Here is a 20986-nt window from a genome sequence, read left to right as displayed (position 1 = left end):
CCACGTTGTTGCAAATGGCACTATTTCATCTTTTCTTATAGCAGAATAGTATTCCATTGTGCATATATACCACATCTTCTTTATCCAATCATCTGATGGCTATCATCAACAAGACAAATAATAACAAGTGTTGGAGAGGCTGTGGGGAAAAAGGAACTCACATACACTTTTGGTGGGAATGCAAATTGGTGCAGCCACTATGGAAGGCAATGTGGAGGTTTCTGGATCTTTTTGGAATTTAGTTCTTTGGTTATAAGGAGAAAGTGGAGGCAACTATGATTTACAGAATTCCTGTTTTGAGAGCTTACTTTGTATAGTAGCTTTCTAAGTTTGGGCTGGTGGATAGAAAATACTAAGGTGTGAACACCCTTAGGTCTATCAATAATTGTGTTCACCTCTGATATACATTTACCCCTCCTTGAAACGTCTGGTTAATGGATATTGGCTTTTGGAGATAATTGAAATGGCTCCACCCATAAAAAACAGATCCCTGACTTAAGTCATCTGATGTGTGCCTTCTCACTTTCGGTAATAGTTTTAAAAGCTAGAATAGGAAAAATCTAGTTGGAAAGTGTTTGACTTGTAGCTAGTTTAGTGGTTCGAGCAAAACCTTCAGTGAAGGAAACTTACTTAACATGTTGGGAAGAGTGGTCTCCAAGTCCACTTGACATTGCTGCCTTTGAAAATACACTTCTCTAACCTTAGGGTTTTATGTTCATGGTCCCTGAGAATTTGATTGGAATATGTCACTTATTCCTAATCATGAAATCTATATGTCACCAATATGCACTGTAATCTGCAAAAGCATGTTTCGATTTTTCTTTTCTAAAGATCTTTATTGCTAGTTATTGGCAGTATATTTTCCCCTGATCAACTTTATGTTTTGTAATCTCTGTCCTTGCTTCTCTACAAATCCGTAGTGTTTTTCGTCCCTGCCTCATGCTTTCCTGCCTCCTTGCCTTTCACTCCTTGTACCTGGAGTGCCCTTCCCTGCTCCCTCAGGTCAGGATACTCCCTCCCATCCTTCATAGTCTCCATCCAGGACTGCCTGCTCCTGCTCTCGCATATCCTCAACAGTCACCTTTTTTCCTTCCTCCACTCTCCTGGGCCCTCCAGCCCTGCCACTCATGGCATCCTTCATTTGGCACTTTCTTTCCTAGTTATTAATACTTTTAAAAATCCTCTGTTATGGGGAGGGTCACATATATCTCCCTCTGCCACACTCTAGAACTTAACCCAGCTCCTTGTAGTGCTGGTAATTTGTGTTTATTTGGAGATGGGTGAATGTGGCTGGCATTTCTTCCAATTTCCCTTTTCTTAGTCTTACCCAGAAGTAGAAGGTTGTGGAAATATTTTGGACCCTAAACAGAATTTTACATAGGAAACTTTTTCATGAGCATGGAAAATAAAAAAATAGGAGCCATAAAGCTAAGTTCAAAGGGAGGTGGGACTCTAAACATCATTTGAGTAGAAATCACCTAAGGGGACAGTAAGACACTTGACAACCTATTAGCTCTAAGACCAAGAAAGAATGAACCTCAAGGGAAAGCATTAGAGTGAGTGTTGGCAGGAGCTAAGGAGCTTTGTCTGTGCTGACAAAATGATAAGAATGTAATGGGATTAAGAGATAGGATGGAAGCAAAATCCCTCTCCTCCTTTGTTTATAAGGCCATGGGAAGGGAGAATCTCCTTGCCTTACTTTTCTTCTTGCAAGAAAGAGCCAAATTGCTGTCTGCACGTGTCCCACTGGATGATGGTGGTAAAGGCCAGCTTTTTCAGAACCTCTCTCATCACTCTAGCAGGGCAGACGAGGCTCTACCAGGAAATGTGGCCAAAGTGTCTCCAAAGGTTTCGGTGCCTGTAGAGTGAAATCTCTATACTCCCAAGACCTACTGCTATTTCTTTGGAAATTGTTTTTCAGATTGAGGGAAGAGCTTTTGTGTGGCCATTTAAAGTGTTGGATGTTTTTAAACACATATTTGATAATAATTCAAATAGGTAATAGTTATTGTGCACTCATTATGTGCCAGGCAGTGTGTTAAATACTTTGAGTATGTTTCTAATGTGGTGCGAACAGAAGTGTGTGTTGATGTTGGCCTTGTTGTAGAAGTGAGGAATCTGAGGCTCATAATATTTAGGTAATTTGCCTAAGATCACCTAACCTGAAAATGGTAGGTAGAGCAGAGCTGTCAAACCGGGTGAGTTGATGGAGTCCACAGGATTCACGTGACACCTTATCCACACTCTTCTACTATTTACAAGGCTGCCATATGGAAGATACTACTCCAACCTTCCAGAAACTTCTGTCCTTAGAGAAATGGCTAAACTACAAGGTAGGATGGTAGTTGCCATGTAGGATGAACAAAGTGTCTTGGGGACAGACAAAGTGCTTGCAAGCTTTCTATTAAATAATTAGTTTTCCCTTGATAACAAGAGTAGGAAATAGTTTAAACACCTCATGCTTATCTGTCAGAAATAGTACGACAGGATGGGAGCCAGAACTTCAAATCTGTGATCCTGATTCAAATCCCCATCGCTTCACTTACTGTGCCAATGACTGAATCTCTTCAACTCTCATCAACTATAAAATAAGAGTATCTAGCTCTTATGTATGAGTTTTCTGTTGCTGAATAACAAAGCACAGAATTTTGTTTTTAAAACAGTTATCTCATGGGTTCCATGGGTCAGGCATTTAGACAGGGGCCCAGCAGTGATGACTTCTCTTTTCTGTGCTATCTGGGGCTTCATCTGGAAGACTCAAAGGCTTGACTGGAGCTGGAGGATCCTCTTCCAAGGTGGCCTCGTCACATGGCTGGGTCCTCTCCACTGGGGCATCACCATAGGGCTGCTTCAGTGTCCACGCGACATGGCTCTGGCTTTCCCCAGAGCAAGTGACTCAAGAGGTCCTGTTGAAAGTGATGATGTGTTTTATGGTCTAATCTCAGAAATCACTGACTGTTACTTCTGAAGTTTTCCGTTGGTCGCATATATTAGCTCTGATTTAGTGTACAAGGGGTACTACACAAGAGTGTGTATACTTGGAGGCAAGGATTGGTGGGAAGCTGGTTACCACAGTTAAATGGGATACTACATGAGAAGCCTTTAGCACAGTGCCTGACACTAGAAAACCTTCTATAAATCGTAATCATTATTATTCTCTGACTTCTTAATTACAATGCATGCTATTTCCTTTTTATCTGTTCTTTAAATTGCTACTAGTCAAAGCAGAGTAGGATAATATGTCCAGTGGGTATGCTTCAGAGCACCCTGGTGACGCATCAGTGACACAGCAGAGGCAAGGTGATGTCTTGCTCGTCGTTTTTATTCTGAGCGCTGGGCCCTGTTGAAGAGTTTCTGAGGGCTGCTTGGCGAGTTTCCATCGAGTCCTGCCTTCAGCTTGTTAACCTGGTCCTGGTCCTGTCATTCTGTATTTATCACAGGAGAATGGAGATTAAAGAGTGGCATGAAGTGTGTCTGAGTGTCTCTTTTAATTAATTTAAAAGCTTTGCCCCTGTCACTCCTTCCCTTGGAGACTGGTGTGTGAAACCGTTATGTCTAGCCTTCAGGTCTGGGCAGTATATTTAGGGAAATGTTCATTTACAAAAGTTAGTTATGGAGATGAGGGCTATATAATCTCCTCTGTCCTAAAACACTGTGCTTAGCCTTCCAGGAATTGGGAGGGCACAGTCCCAGAAATAGAGCTCACTTCTCATTGCATCTACAAACTTCTGCATCTACTCTCTGTCTTGGCATGGTGACCAGAACTGAAGATGTCGGAACACATGATTTGTGCTTCCTAAGATCAGTAAAGCAGGAGAGGAATATATAAATACCAATGAAAGCTTGCTGGGTTAACAGCTCCTCCTAAAAATTTCTCTGGGAGCACGTGTATACATCTGGCCCCTGCTGCTTGAGCTTTGGGCTGTAATTTTCACTTCTTCCATTAATATATCCTGAGTAGCTTAACATACCCAAGCTTGGGCACCACTACCAGAGATTCTCTTTGTTTTGGTGTAGAGTAGGGCTCAGGCAGTGGGATGTCTTCAGATCTCTCTAGATTATTCTGGTGTGCAGCCAGCAATCCTGTGTTATTGAGTGTCCAAGTCTGGCATGTGGTAGATACTCAATAAATGCTAGTCAAATAAATAGATGAGTAAACTGGAATAAAAGCAAATCTGTGATAATCTCCACAGCAGAGAAAAGAATTGCTCACATTTATTGAGTGTTGAGTAGGTAGCAAGCATTTTGCCAAACTTTTACATGTATTATCTTGTTGCCAGGGTTCCAATGAGTTAGTAGCTATTATCATCTTCATTTTACAGATGAGGAAATTAAAGCCTAGGTAAGTTAAGTAAGTTGGTCAAAGTTATACCATTTACCAGGGGGCAGATCCTGGTGTTCAAACCCAGTCACTCTGGCTCCAAAGGTTAGACTTCTAGCTTGTACATCTCTGGTTCTCAAACTAGCAGGCATCAGAATCATCTGGAAGGATGGCTGCCCACCCCTCTCATAACCCCCAGCAGAGATCTGGGAATTTGCATTCTTAACACGTTCCCAACTGATCCTGAAGATGGGTTCCTGGGACCCCTTTGAGATCTCACTGCGCTTACCATACTTTAAACATGAGGTTTATGTGAACACATCTGGCTTTCATCTTTCCATAATCAGCTGGGGGAAGAAGGGCTTTTAAATTTATGGGACATTTTAAAGCACACTTGGTCAATTTATCTTGTTTTTCTTGGTCTTATACCTTTTACTTCCTGACAATATGTCCTATCTGGGAAGCTGGCAGCTTTAATATGAGAAGATGTTTTCACTTTCCTTGAACAGATTGAAAATACCCTTGGTTTACATATTCTTTCAAGATGCTCGCTCCACCGACAAAGGATACCTGATAGGAAAGGTTGTGAAGATTTGGCCAAGTCTTTGGGAACTCATTGTAATAGAAATGGTTTTAATGGACCATTTTCACCCTACGGAAGAAAATTCATTTTGACACTGAGAGATGGTGAGGCTAAGTAACACACCTCTTCAAGGATCTGTGAATGCTGATTGAGCAAATTCAAGGAGCTAAATATTTTTAAAATTATTATAAAATATTAAAAACATACAAAAAGTTTAAAGAGTACCACAAATGCCTGTTCACTCTGCCCAAGCTAAGAAATAAAACGTTATCTATGTATGTAGTTGAAAGACCCCTGTGAGCCCTATCCTAATAGCATCCCTTCATCCCTATAGAGTTAGCACAGATGCTGGATTTGAAATACAGTGGGGGAGTTCCCCCTTGTTGGCAGGATGCTGCTCTTTGTGGGAGGGATTATTCAATTTAGAAGAGTTTACATTTTTTTGAAATCATCATAAACCACAAATCTGAATATGAAATTCAATACTTGGGCTATTAATGAAGCCCTGAAGACAACCTGGAAATGCAACTCAAATGAAAAAATAAGTTTAATAGAAAAGCTCTTTTATTCCTTTGGTCTGTAAATATTTTATCAGATAAAAAAACTGATGTAGCATTGTATAGTATTTTTTGTCTAACTGTTAAGAACTAATAATGATTTTGGAGAAGCCCATAGTAAATAACTTAAAATGTTTTTTCTTGCTTTGTGGAAGGCAAGCTCAATTCAAAGAGAAAAGTAAAGAAGGGCTCAGGAAACATCACTGTTTGACTTTCAGATTCTATTATAGTAATCCGTATGACTGATATTCTTAACTCATCAAATTAGCACAGTAGAATTTTTTTGTGATAAATGTTGGGTGGCCTATTTAATGTGCATTATTTAAAGCCAGGCTGTAACAAATGGGCTCCCTTTTTGATGCACTACCTCAGATTTCAGGAAAGCGCTCTGGGTGGTTTTTCTGAGGGGGAAAAAAAAATCCTGTTTGTCGATCAGCAGAGTGAAAATTAGCTGAGCTCGGCTATGCATGTGGGACATATCTGCCAAAAACTGTGAACTCGCTAGTATAGTAATTGCGAAAATGATTTTAAGCCACATGGTTCTTTCTCAGCCAACTGGATGACATTCAGTACTCCAAGAATTGGAGGTATTGCTGATTCTCTGGTTGGCACACATTTTCCTAATGATTTATACTGTCATTTGGCTCTAATAAAATCTGGTGGAGTTTGTGGCATTATTGTCCTGGCAGCTTGGAAATCATCCTTTTAAAACATCCCATTTAGCTGTTTTAATTGAAAATGCAACATGGCGCAAATCTGCAACCATGTGGCATGCCTTGATCCAAGCAGGAGGCCTTCTGAGAAAGGACAGACTCCAGCCAGACAGCAAATTATTTACTAGTAGGAACTACTAGGGGTTGGGATGTGGTTTTGGCATACTGGTATTTGCTTTGAACTAGCTCTGTGTCCTGTAGAAAGGTATTTTAGCTCATCTGAAAAAGTGAGGATTCTGAATCAGATACTTTTTAAAATTTACTCCTACTCGAACTGCTTCTAGTTCCACATGGCAAATTGACCTGGATATTGAGCCTAGGGACAGTATATACATACAACCAGTGGATCTCTGTCTTGATTTCCAGCTCAGCCCCACCCCATGCATGTGCTCCCGACTGTAGTATACCATGCTTTCATTTCATTACTACTTCAAACTCAGTATGTTCCCTGTGTTGGGGGTCTCCAAGACCCCCAGATTTGGTGACTCACTGGGAGAACGCAGCATGATTCGGCATATAGTCATGCTAACGGCTATCATTTATTTCATTGAAAGGGTATAATCTACTCGGCAAAAAGAAAAGCCACATGAGATGAGTCCAAGGAAATCAGGCTTAAATTTCCAAGTGACTTCTCTCAGTGGAGTCACACAGAAAGCACTTAATTCTTCCCGTGATGAATTGTGACAACATGTATGAAATGTCTATCAGGGAAGCTCATTAGAGACTCAATGCTCAGGGTTTTTATTGGGGGATGATCTTATAGGTACCAGTGACTACCAGGTACCAAAATTCCACACTCTCAGAAGCTTTTCAGCATAAACCATATTATTTGCATAAACAGTTTTTTTATGTTTTGTTTTTTGTTTTAGTTTCAGGTGTAGCAAGCAACATAATAGCATAAGGAAGATAGTCAAGGGTATTGCATGAGCAGTTTAAGCACAGTGCGGCATTCTTATAAGGGAATGCTAAGAAGCCTTCCCTATGTTCAAGTTCCCAGATGCCAGCCAAGGGTATTTAGGGGGCCAAACACATGAGTGGCTGAGTTGGAATAATAGCTCCTCCTTTATGAAAATGTTGTATTCACTAAATGAATAAGTTAAAACCAAGAAAAATACTCATAAGTGATAATTCCAAGAAAAAGCAAATACGAATTCCAAGTATGATCCGTATTTGTTTTGCAACCTAGAAAATCCCAACTGAACAGAATCAAAGTCCCTGTGAGGCAGATATTTGTTCATGCATGCATACATGCATACATTTATTCATTCATATTTAGCAGAGATTTATTTTTTTCCCCAGCATTTACGATGTTCCTGACACCAACGGCAAAATACTAAATGGTACCTTTTTTAATGACGAGTAAGGGGAACATTTTATGGGTAGAAGTTTGGTTAGTTTTAGTCAGCTTGCCTAATCAATTGATGGCAATTCACTGAGGGTGCCATAGCAGACCCCTGATTGGAACTTTCTGATTAACTCATGATGGTTATAATGATTTCATTGTCCCATGTGATGGTTTTGATAGAAGTCAGTATATTAGGAATAAACTAACATATAATTAGTAAAAATGCTTGTAGAGGAGGCCAGTAATTAGTGATCCACTTGGAAAAATTACTTCAGATAATATTCTTGCGTGGTGCAAATTATTGCAACCTTTATGAATTTTCTTGCAAAACATGATTTATTACATGCTGGTTATTTATCTTTTCAGCTTTACTTTCTAAGAGTAAAAATATGTGGGTAGTCTGGCCCTTTGTGCCTGACTAACATGATGACAGTTCTGTTAACAGAAACAGAGTTGTTTTTATCAACATTTTCGTCATGATTTTTCTTTAATTAGTAACTCATTTTCTGTTGGAGAGCAAATAGCCTTGAACCTTGAGCTCACTTAATCTGTGGTTGTCTTCTTAACATTTTGATTGAAGTTCTTTTATCAAAGTTTTTCTGGATTCCTCATTTTTCATTTACTTTTCACCCAGTATTGTGGTTAGTTCTAGTGATCAAGGCACATGTTTGGCTTATTTTAACCCATGTCTGTGCCAATAAGTAGGGTTCTTAGTAAGTACTCAATAAATATTTGTTGATATAAAGTGAGGAGAGAATTGGTCATTTAGATTTCATCATTTTCCAAATTCACAGAACTGAGTTTGACTGTTTCTAAAAGATGATGGTGCCTTCAGCTATCCTCTGTTGAGAATTCAAATTCTAAAATTATCTGAGTCAGAGGCATCAGGTATGCTGTTTTTCTTTAACTTTGGTTGACAGTGAACTTGGCCAGGAAATTAATGGAGCAAAAGAAATAATTCGTAGCAATCCAGTGATGAGAAGAATCCAAAAGAAGAAAACGCCTAAGTTGCCTGGGGTGGAGAAAGTAATAACCATCTTCAAATAGAATGCACATGCACATCAATGTGATTTTTCCAATGTTTCACATGTAAAAACAACAAAATCCTTGGTAGACTGTCTCAGCCTGAGGACTGGGATTCCAGGCTAGCAATGAGTAATTCAATATGCGAATGGTACAAATTGAAAGAGCTGCTGCACCTCAGATGAAGTCAAATTATGGTGAGTCACATAGAATAAAACTATAAATTCCAGAAATAGGATTTGATTACTTAATTACATAGGTCAGAATCAAAATTGGGTTCATAATGCAAAGGTGCTATTCTTGATGGTAGGTGATGTGGGGACCAAGTCAAAAATGCATTCACTGACTATTCTTCCCTTGATTAAAAGAAGAACATGATAAGAAACCTGACTTCTTTTATGCTAAGAAAAATAAAAACAGTTTGGATGGTGTCTTTTCAAGTGTTTGGGATGAGATTTATAGAGTAATCTTAACGACTGCTTGGCAGAAATGTAGCTTTTTTTTTTTTTTCTGTTTTAGTTTCCTGGTGAGTTGATTTTTGACTTTTGTAAAAAGCCTTCTGGGTTGCAAGTTCTGATTGAGACATACTAAATTAGCATGTCTGAAGCAAAGGAAAGAAAATTATGCCCAGGTAGCACAGGACTGTGTTCTCCAAATGATCTGTTTGCATGGCTTCCTGAAACTTAGTTAAATTAATGTCTTAAAAACTTGGGATTTGGGTTTGTTACCTAGTGACAGAGAAACCATCCTTATTTGCAGTGAACTAAAAAATATTCAGCGGGACTCTCTGCAGTGATAAGTTAAACATAGCAGGTCTACATAATATGTTTTCAGGTCAGTCCTACATAAATGTTTTCTATGCCCATTCCATTTTTCTTACATTCCTGTGCTCTGTATAACCCAGGCCTTCTGCTTTATACCCATGCACACTGCACAAGCACACAGAAACAAATGCTGTGAGTGTTTTTGCAATTAGTACTTTGAATCAGGTAGTCTTTCAGAAGATAGTATTGAAAAACTCATGGACTTACCTAATTGGAATGGGCCTGAAAAATATACTTGAGGGGCCGGTGGAGTGCCTCGTTGGTTAGGAGTTGGCTTGAGAGCACGAGCTCTGAGCAGCAACACTGCCGGTTCGGATCCTACATGGGCCAGTGATGCTGCGTCCTCTACAGCTAAGATGGTGAACAACAGCTTGACCTGGAGCTGAGCTGCCTTCAGTTGCTGGTGTCGGCATAGGTTGCAGTGGGGCTGGCCATTAGTGGGTTGAGCTTTCGTGAGCTGCCGTGAGCCACCGTGGGTGGCCGTCCAATGGACGGTGAGTGACTGCCTCACCCGGGAAGAGTGCAATGATGATATCAACATGGGCAGTGAAGCGGTGTCCTCCACAACTAGACTGAAGAACAAAAGGACAGCAACTTATCTGTTCCTGTTTCCTGATTTCCCAACGCTGTTGCCTCCCCCAATTCCCCAATAAAATCTTAAATATATATATATATATATATATATATATATATATAGTTTCAAAACCTCACTCAGCTCATACTCAGTATCCACCTTGTATATGTACATATGTATATGTAACCAGAAATATACTTGACTTAAATAGCCCATTCTTTCTATAATGAACAATTCCCTTCAAAAATGCTTCCTTGAGCCTTAGTAGAAACTTATGTCCCTGTCACTTCACCCACTCCCCCTGGTCTAAATTCCAGGTTAAGGATCACATCTGATCCCTATTTTACCAGCTTTCACTGCAAACCTTACAGAAACTTTTGGGAAATGTAAAATGAAGTAGGGAGAAAAATCTAATGAACAAACACTCATGTTCTTCCCATCACCAACTTTAATAATTATCAATTCAAAGCCAATGTTCTTTTCATTTATTGCCACCTCCACTCTGATTATATTAAAGCAACTCATACACTTCATTTTATTTTATCCCTGAATATTATAGTATGTACCTCTATAAGGTAAGGGCTACTTTTTCACAATAAAAACATAATAGTATCACTTATAAAAAAATTAATGATAATTTCTTTATGTCAGTAAATATTGAGTCAGTTTTCAAACATTCCTTATTGTCTCATAACTTTTTTCTTTATAACTTGTGTTGCTATCTCTTAAATTTCTTTTATTCTGGAGATCACTTACATTTTTTTCCTTTGAAAATTTTTGGTTGAAGAGTCTAGGTTGTTCAGATCTTCATATGGTCTAGATTTTGCTAACTACCTTCTCATGGGGGTCTTTAGCATGTTGTATTCCCAATATTATCAACAAGTTGGTAAGTAGTAAGAGCTAAAGGCTCAGTCAGATTCAAGCTCAACTTTATTTTGAAAATGTAAAGGTGAGAATACTTCCCACCTAGTTGATGTCTGTACTTCCATCAGGAGATACAGTCTGCTTGCCTCTGTTTGGGATATAGGCAACTACCATTGCATAGATCCTTTAAATTATTCATTAGGGTTTACAAAATAGTGATCTTGTTCTGTGATTTGTTCTTCATTTATGGGATGGAATTCTTTTTCTTTTTCAATTACAGTTAACATTAAGTATTATTTTACATTAGTTTCAGGTATACAGCATAATGGTTAGACATTTATATAATTTTTGAAGTGATCCCCTAATAAGTCTAGTACCCACCTGGCACTATACATGGTTATTACAGTGTTATTGACTATATTTCCTATGCTGTATTTTACATCCCTGTCACTATTTTGTAACTGCCAATTTGTACTTCTTAATGCCTTCACTTTTTTCACCCATCCTCCCAACCCCATTCCCATCTGGCAACCATCAATTTGTTTTCCTTATCTATGAGTCTTTTTCTGTTTTGTTTGTTCATATATTTTGTTCTTTAGATTTCTCATGTAAGTGAAATCATATGGTATTTGTCTTTCTCAGTGTGACTTATTTTACTTAGCGTAATATACTCTAGGGCCATCCATGTTGTTGCAAGTGGCAAGATTTCATTCTTTTTTATGGCTCAGTAATATTCCATTGTATATATGTAACATATCTTCTTTATCCATTCTTCTATTGAAAGGCACTTAGGTTGCTTCCACATCTTGGCTATTGTAAATAATGCTATAATTAAAATAAACATGCATGTATCTTTTCAAATTAGTGTTTTGGATTTCTTCAGATAAATACCCAGAAGTGGAATTGCTAGGTCATAAGGTAGTTCTATTTTTAATTTTTTGAGGAACCTCTATACTGTTTTCCATAGTGGCTGCGCCAATTTACAATCCCACCAACAATGCACAAGCGTTCCTTTTCTCCACATCCTCTCCAACACTTGTTTTTTGTTGATTTAGTGATGTTAGCTATTCTGACGGGTATGAGATGATGTCTCATTGTGGGTTTAATTTGTGCTTTCCTGATGGTTAGTGATGTTAAGCATCTTTTCATATGTCTGTTGGCCATCTGTATGCCCTCTTTGGAGAAATGTCTATTCAGGCCTTCTGCCCTGACTTGGATTGTTTGGAACAGTTCTTCCAGAAAAGGCAAGATTAATGTTCAGTTCTTTCATTTATTAGGGGTTATTTCTCTAGCATTTACCAAAAGTAACTAATGCAGCTTTTTAAATTTTATTACAAATTCATTGTTCTAAATGTATCTCATATGTTTTATTTCATTGAAGTTATAAACCTTGCTTACATTGCTCCATCTTTGGTCAAGGAGAACCTATTCAGATTAGCTCCTAGATCTTTTTGTTATGACTCCAGTATTCTTTTTTTGGCATGTCAAATTGTCCTACACTTATATATTTCCTTTTCCTGGCATGAAATCAACAATTTCTTCATAAACTCTTGTTTCCTTTTTTTTTTTTTTCTCTCTTTTCATTGGCATTTAGAGTTCACAATATGAGTGTTAAGATTCTCATTACTATTGGGTTAGTCTCTAGGCCTTTTTATTGAACAGATTTGGAAATATGCATTATACACACACACACACACACACACACACACACACACACAATATACCACGAGAATATACAGATATTTCCAATTTAAAATCCACCCTGCAGAGTTTATTTACCCTCATCAGTTACATCTTTTCCCATGCTGAAAACCCTGTTCTCAATGACATCAACAGAATTCCTCCTTGGTTTTATCTCACACTAAATGCAACACTATCTCAGAATGACAATACTACCACCAGCACTATGATAACTGCAAACAATTTAAATTGTATATAGTTTTCTTTCTCCTTAAAAATGTCTCCCACATATGTCACTTGGTCAAATTACTTGTTTGAAATTACTTTGGAATATTTCTCTTTCTAGAAACATTTTTAAATGGCTCTCATGCTGCCCCAGAATCTTCTCAAGATTAACCATCCTAAGCTCCTTAAAATAAAAATATTTATATTACGTATTACATGGCTTTAAGGCTATTCCACTATCACAGTTGTTTTTTTCTATCAACCTGTTTTCGTTTGTTTCACGTTCTGCATCTTATTGAAAAGACAGAAAGTATTACAAAGCCATACATTGCTCTAGCTTGTCCAGGCAATAGATGAAGAGGAGAGAAACTATTTCAACAACCTGATGCCTGGAAATTAATATTCTGTTTTTAAGGGATGAAATTAACTCTGCTAGACCTATGCACAATATCATATAATTATTTCCCCTAATGTGCCTACTTTAAAAAAGAGTGTGTTAAAATTTGTCATTCTTTATCAGTTTGAAAGATGAGGTAAAACAGGAATAGGAACATTTCTAATTGTAGAGATTTGTCCAAGAAAGTGAGCGATTAAAGAGATCTGTAACGATCAAACCTGATTTATTCTGAACAAGTAGAAGGGAATGTGCAGTGAACAAATCATTTAAACTAGTTGTATATACTAATGAGCGTTGAATTAGTTCTGTCCTCCCAGGACTTAAGAACTAGGAGTTAAAACTGACTGCTCAATAAAAGCATTAATTCAATGTGTAGCAGAAGGGGAAATGAAGGAAAGCAACAAGAAGTGTAATTCTCACAGGAAAAAGTGAATTGTTAATGATTTTATTCATTCAGCAACGTTCATTGAGCTCCTCCTATGTATCCTGCATAATTCGACCCGCTGGGGATATAAATATGAAAAGGTTGTATGTTCTGCTCACCAGGTCAGAGGCAAGCTGGGAAATAGCTAACTTTTTGTAATATCTAACAGTATAGTACAGGCATGCACAAAAGTACCGTGAGACCCCTGCAAGTATATTTAAGTTTTTGATATTCAGGTACAGTAAAACCTTGGGTTGCGAGTAACTTGGTTTGCGAGTGTTCTGCAAGACGAGCAAACATTTCTAATACATTTTAACGTGGTAAACGAGCAATGTCTTGCAATACGAGTAGTTTGTTTCCGAAACGAATTATATTTGCAAAACCAAAGCATTACTGTATAATCTTTGGTTTGATTACCTGGACCTGTGATTACCTGGACCTCAGATTTCTAATATGGAAATTAATTGATATTGAATTTAACTGATGATATATGACTGTATTCCTCTGCAGGCAAATGAATGATTTCCACACAATTATTCCAAAAATTGTTTTCTAAGGATTGTTAATAGGCATCTTCAAAGTCGAGTGGTTTAGTACATACTGATTTGAACAAACTTAAAAAGGTTCTTTTTTACTGCAGGACTTTTTAGAACCTTTATTATCTTATAGGAGGCTTTTTGAGTTGATGAGGGGGCATGTAAATGTAAACAAATAGCTGTTTCCTTATTATTTGTAAAATACATTTTTTATGAAGTGTTCCAGTTGAGATTGTTTGAGTTATAAATGGTCAGAAAATTTAATCCAGACAGGGGAAGGAAAAAAATATAGTGGGAGAAGGGGGGGAATCTGTTGGCTCATATAAGTCCAGAATGGCACGCCATATTGGATCCAGAAAATAAAGCTTGTCTGCTGGAACCCAATTCTTTCTGCCACCCAGGGTAGCTCTGATCTCTCTAATTGTTGGTTTCATTTTCAAACAAACTTTCTGCTCGTTGCAAGATAGCTGTCAGGAGTTCCTAGTTCAAATCTAATTTAAAAAATGAGAACCTTTGCTTTGGTATCCTGAGAAAAATTCTTGGGGGTACACACTTTCTTTTTTCATCTCTCCTCACCTCCTTCTCTGTTTTCTGACCACGGAGACTCATCTGCCTTGTCAGATGCCTTTGGGACTAAGTGATTTAGAGGGAGAGTAAGTAGTGAGTAAGAGGTAGAAAGAGTCCGCAGAGAAATGCGAGGCTTGGGAAAGGAGGCCATGCCATCCCATCAGAAATCTTGGGGCATGGTTGGGTATCACTGTCATGTGTGTTCCATGCACAGAGTGAAGACAGCTGTTGATAAGCCCGCACCAGAAGGTTTTAAAGAATTGATAGCTGGTGTTTCACCTCAGCAAGGGCACAGTGTCCAAAGGGCATTGGGTGAGCTGCAGGGCACTGGCGTGATTTCCACTTGGCTCTCGGTGCTGCCAGATGCCAACTGCCTCTCCCTGGATCGTCCTGAAGGCTGGCATTCGGCACAAGCTCTGTACTCTGCCCTTTGGGGCCTAACCCTTGGGTCATTATTGAAAATTGTGCCTGGAATGTTTTACCCCTAGTGTTTGGTTTTGACAAATTTGAAATCTCTAGAGAGGTTCAAAGAATAGTAGGAACACATATATTCTGTTCACCTGGATTTACCAAAAATTAATATTCTCTTTCTTTACATAAGAACACACAGACACAGACACAGAGACACACACACACACACAGACACAGACAGACACACACACACACACACACACATACACACACACACACACACACACGTCTTCTGCCTGAATTTTGAAAACAAGTTGCAGACATTGTAAAAAAATGCATCCCTAAATATTTCAGGATGCCTCACCTAAGAATATTTTCCTGTAACCATAATACCATTCTCACTTCTAAGAAAGTTAATAGTAATCTTATCCAATTTACTGTCTATATTCAAATTTCCCTATTTGACACAAAAATATTTTTTATAGATCTATCCCTTTTGATCCAGAATGCAGAATCATACATTGCCGTTATTTGGTTCACTGTGTTGTATCTCCTTAATCTAGAAGAGTTCCCCTAATTTTACTGGGGTTGGGTGTGGGAGTTGGGAGTGGTCTTTTCTGTTGATGATTTCAATGAGTCCAGATTAGTGATTTATAGAATAGCTCACACTTTTGATTTGCTTGATCGTTTTTTCAGGACTATAGGAACGATTAAACATTTTTGGTGCAAAAACTATTCAGGTGAGATTGTACCCTTTTCAGTGATTCATGTCAGGAGGTAGAATGTTAAAAGCTCTATTAGTGATGTTAATATTTACTTGGTTGGTTGAGGTATCTGCTGAATTTCTCCATAGTAAAGGTACATTTTGTCTTTTTAATTAATAAGAAATTTGAGAGTTAATATTCTGAGACTTGTGAATATCTTATTCCCTGCCAACTTTTCCCCAAGATTTTAGTATCTCTTGACAATTCCTGACAACCATTAGATCGGTGGTTGCAAGACGATGATTTTCTGTAATCCCTTCTTCATTCCTCTTCCTTTTAAATATCATTATGAGCTCATGGATTCTTTTCAAATGTCATGACTCATTAGTGACATTATTCATTCTTGGTTTTTTAATTGTCCCAAGTTGAATGAGTAGACTACCCTTCCAGTTGACTTCTATGTCCTTTTGAGAAGTCCTCCATCAATTTAAGGACTTTCTCCTTAGTGGCTCAACAAATGTTCACTTTATATGTTCTTTGCCTCAGACCTAGAAATAGCCATTTCTCCATGTAGATGATTTCTTTATTGAGGAGTGATATTTCAAAGTCAAGATGTTGGTAGTAAGGGTGGTAACAGTGGCTGTTTTTCAGTGGACGGAGCCTAGGATCCATATTTGGAGTTCGTAATGGCACTTCCCATTCCAATCTTCATCTTCTTAACCCATTCATAACTTTATATTCTCTTCCCATGGTGAGAATCATGGTTCTCATCAATATTAATAAACTTATTACCATACTCACAAAAGAATGTTGGAATTACTACACCAGTATCACTACCAACAACAGATTTACTTATGTAAAACTCAAGATTTCTTTTTGTTCTTAGAATATATCTCATAGAGGTGATATAGTTAGAATTCTTGAATCAAGTTGCTTAAATAAATACTTCTTTTTCTATGATTATATCAATTTGATATACAGTTAGGTTAGTGGTTAATTTGTTTCTGTTCTGTCCAGTTTTAGAGCTACCGCCCCCATCTTTGTATATTTAATTTTATTTATTTACTTAATTTTAGTTTGGAATATGTAAAACATTGTTCAAAATAAAATGCATAGAATTCTATAAATGTATTTTTCCTTTTTGCTTTTATTGTTTAATATACCCTAGAAATCACTCCATATTAGTTCACAGAGAGCTTTAATTCTTTTTTTACAGCTGTGTTGTGGGAGAGTTGTGGTAATTTACTTAACTAGACATCAGTAGATGTGTAGTTAGGTTGTTTCCAATATTTTGTTTTTAAAAGTAACTCCATATTGAAAAACCTGGTGCACAGATTTTTGTGTGGCATTGGAGGTATAGTATCATAGTAAATTTCTAGCTGTGGGATTGCTCAGTCAAAAGGTAGAAGCAAATGCAGTTTTATTAGATCATGCCTACCTGCCCTGAACAGGGGCGAGAACAGTCCTCATTCCTATTAGCCACGTTTGAGAAGTCCTGCTCCCCTCACCTTGCCGTGTTATCACTTGTTGAATTTTGCGTAGTTTGATAAGTGAGAAATGGTATTTCTGTGTATTTTATCTGATATCAGGATCATAATGCCTGTTTTTATATCATTTGCATTATCCTAACCCTTTACTCTTGGACATTTGTGTTACTTTATGTTAGGAATTAGATTCTTCCTTGTTATTCATTTTAATGTACTTTTTTAGTGGCGACTCCTAAGCTCATTTACTTATAGATACGACCAAAAAGTCTCAATTCTGTCATATTATTATTATTATTATTTTTTAGCTGAGCCATCCTGCCACCTGTTGGCAGCTCAGCTCCGGCCGGGCATCGAACCACTGTTGCTCAGAGCTCAGACTCTTGAGCAAGCTCTTAACCAACTGAGTCACTCGGCCAGCCCCCTGTCATATTATTTTATTATATGAGTGTGTTTATGTGTGATTTGTGATTTGTATTGTTTTTACTGGATTTCACTATGAGGTTTGTTTTTAAATAATTTCTTTTGGCTTTTGGGAAGATTTGTCTTATTTTAGTGATGATCATAATAACTTTTATATCCTCTCAGTTCCTTTTTCTCACTTAGGCTTCTATGTTTGGTTTGTCAGCTTTAAACAATGTCCCTTGACTCTCACCTGTCCAACTATTCATTAACTTATACTGGTTTACCATTTCCATTTCTTTTCCCCTTCCATTTTAAATCTAGGATTCCTCTGTTGTCAGGAAACATAACATGTACTTCTGCCCTTGTTCTCACCTTTTTTAAAATCTTAGATTTACAATTAAATATACTCGTATTTCATGCTCACTCTCAGTTCTGCCAGTCATATCTTGATTGGGAGAAGCACATCCTCTGCAAGACTACCTAAAAAGGACTTGCCAGTGTAGTATTCCCTGAATTCTTGATTGTATAAAACATTGTTTATAGTTTTGATACTTTAAGGATACCTTGGTTGATTTTTCTTAATATGTAAGTGACTTCTTTTTGTTTTGTTTTGTTTTTTAGTCTAGAGGCCCAGGGGGATTTTTTTCTTTAAAGTGTATAGCAGGTCCTCCAATAGCATCACTTTGTTCAACGTTGTTTCATTATAACATTAATGTGATTCCAAGGTACTCAACTCTTGTTTATGTCACTATGGTAAAAGTGGTTTCGTTATATGCCATTTCATTTAATGTTGCAGAGCCCATCAACAGCAGCAAGTGAAGACTTTTTGTACTGTTAAAAATTGACACAGCTTTAAGCATATTGGATCTCATTTCCCTGTTTTCTTTATTAGTTACTTGCTCTGGGATCTTTCAACTGCTACTATATTTAGTTTTTGTTCTTTTCATATATTTATGCCTTTTCTCTGTGCTCTTCATTATATTTTCACTTGAATCAATTCTCTCTTGTAATTTAGCTTTTATTTCTAATATAATTTGGTTTTTTATTTATTTCAAGGTTTAGTCAACTCTAGTTTCACATTCTGGGTTTTTTTCTGCCCATATATGTCCATAAAGTTTTTAATTTGAACTATATTTTCATATCTACAGATTCTATTTTAGTGTATTTCATTTAGGTTTGGGTGTTGTGTTACAGTTTGGTTCTGTTGCAGATTTTTGAGCAGAATTATTACAAGCTGCAATATTTTAATTCACTTTAATTTTTATTCTTAGAGAAACATTGAATGGATATTTGTCTATCAATTTCCATTCATTTTGAAATGTTTTATTTTCCTAGACCATTAATAACAAGAAAGATGTGGGATTTTGGATGACTAATTAAGTTTTATAGTGCTAGAGTGTATTACTAGTTCAGTACAATGAAGTTCATTTGTTTTGGTAAATGTTTTTGGAGAAATTGGGGGGAGGGTACTTGGTCATCTGATTTTTTTAATTCCCTTTCTCTTTTTTTGCATTTTCTTTTTCTTTTTTTTTTTAACTTCTACTGTTCATCTCTTTCTTCTTCTCCATCAAGTCTTCAAGGAGTGCCCCTTCCACGTTGCTCCCTGTCCCCAGGAAGCGGCACCTTCCCATGACCACCATCTTTGCTCCTTCACGCTTTGAGCTCTATCTAGGTCTTCGATGTGTTCTCAGTGTTTCTGCACAGAGGTTGGAGCTTTCTCTTTATGTGTTCCACCACCATTGGGATTCTGCTCCCGTCTGCTCAGTCTGCCTGACTTTCTACCCTATTGTGGTCCCCTGAGCTATTTCTAGTGGATGAGTGCTTTGAGTGTTTTTCTCCTATTTATGTGTAATTTGAAGTTTGTTGTATTCTTTTTGTCCTAGTTGTGATGTAGATATGTGTTATCAACATTTTAATAATTTCTCATTGTTTGATCCATATGCGTTTTTTGTTTGTTTGTTTTTATTGGGGAGAACTGGGGGGATGGGAACAGTGCTGGGGAATTGGGGAAGGGGAACAGACAAGCTGCTATCCTTTTGTTCTTCAGTCTAGTTGTGGAGGACGTTGCTTCACTGGCCCAAGTTGGCACCATCATTGCGCTCTTCCCGGGTGAGGCAGATCAGTCGCTGGCTTCTGGACGGCCGCTCACTGCGGCTGCTGGCCGCTCACACTGGCTGCTGGCTACACATGGTAGCCCATGGCAACCCACTGCCACAGGGGTGCAGCCTACACAATCTCCGGTGACTCATGGCAGCCCAGCTCCAGGTTGAGCTGTTGTTCAGCATCTTAGCTGTAGAGGGCAGTGTCACTGGCCCTCATATGTGGGATCTGAACCGAGGCCCTCTGGTGTCCCAAGCCAGCTGTTAACCATCGTGCCACTCGGCCAGCCCCATATGCGTTTTTTGAAGGATGCCTGGAGAGGTTAATATTTAGGTGGTTTTTCATTATTCTGTTGGAGCCAGGTTTAGATTCTCCAGAGTCTATTCTGGAGATGAAGAAGATGGAACACTACACATTTCCTTCTCTTTGCATTCCTACTATAGTAATCTGAATTCTTCCTTAAGAAACAGATGCAATTGGTTAAACTAGGAGACTACATAGTCAATAATAGACAAACTGTTATCATTCTACAAAATTACCTTCTGTTAGACTAGTGGCACTAAAAGTTGCCAGCTTTAGCAAATAAAAATACAGGACACCCTGTTAAATTTGGATTTCAGATAAACAATAAATAACGTTTGTATAAGTATGTAAAGCAAGCATCTTCTGATGGCCCTGACTGAGGGGCTTCTTTGTCTTGTGAGAAGAAGTGTTTGTTGACTTCTTCTTCCTCCCTGCTTGGAATGTGAGGGATAGACTATGGGGAGCTGTGACAGTTATCTTGCAACCAGGAGGCACTTTCAGAGGACAAAGGCCCTAAGCATGGTGGCTGAGAAGGTACACAGAGTCTGATTCCTTAATGATGTCATTAAGCTGCTGCACCTAACTTGGAATCACCCACTTTCTGATTTCTTGAGTGATAATTAAATGTCTTTCCTGACCATGGTTCATTGGGTTTTCTTTTCCTTGCAGCTGAAAATCTTTCAAACTAATGCAAACTCCTCCTCACTAGAAAATAACTTCAGGGATTTATAGATTGAACCCATCATTTTAAAGGAAGTTTTAATTATTGTTTGTTTTAGTTACAGTGTTTTGGGTGTACTGATCTGTCATTGTGTTGTTCACGTTATTGACTATGATGTCTCTTAGTTTAACCAATTGCATCTGGTTTTTAAGGGAAGGATTAAGATTATTATAGTAGGAATGCAAAGAGAAGGAAATGTGCAGGTTCCATTTTCTTCATATGCAC

General features: G+C 37.9%; 1 protein-coding gene across 1 annotated transcript in view; it reads left to right on the top strand.

The window, feature by feature from the left end:
* The window catches only part of PCSK5 (proprotein convertase subtilisin/kexin type 5), a 451676-nt gene that overhangs the window by 96891 nt on the left and 333799 nt on the right, over positions 1–20986 (top strand). The window lies entirely within an intron of this gene.

Source organism: Hipposideros armiger, unplaced genomic scaffold (assembly GCF_001890085.2).
Source record: "Hipposideros armiger isolate ML-2016 unplaced genomic scaffold, ASM189008v1 scaffold_903, whole genome shotgun sequence".
Taxonomy (NCBI): Eukaryota; Metazoa; Chordata; class Mammalia; order Chiroptera; family Hipposideridae; genus Hipposideros; species Hipposideros armiger.
The sequence above is the reverse complement of the archived record's forward strand: the minus strand, read 5'-3'. Positions and strand labels throughout refer to the sequence as shown.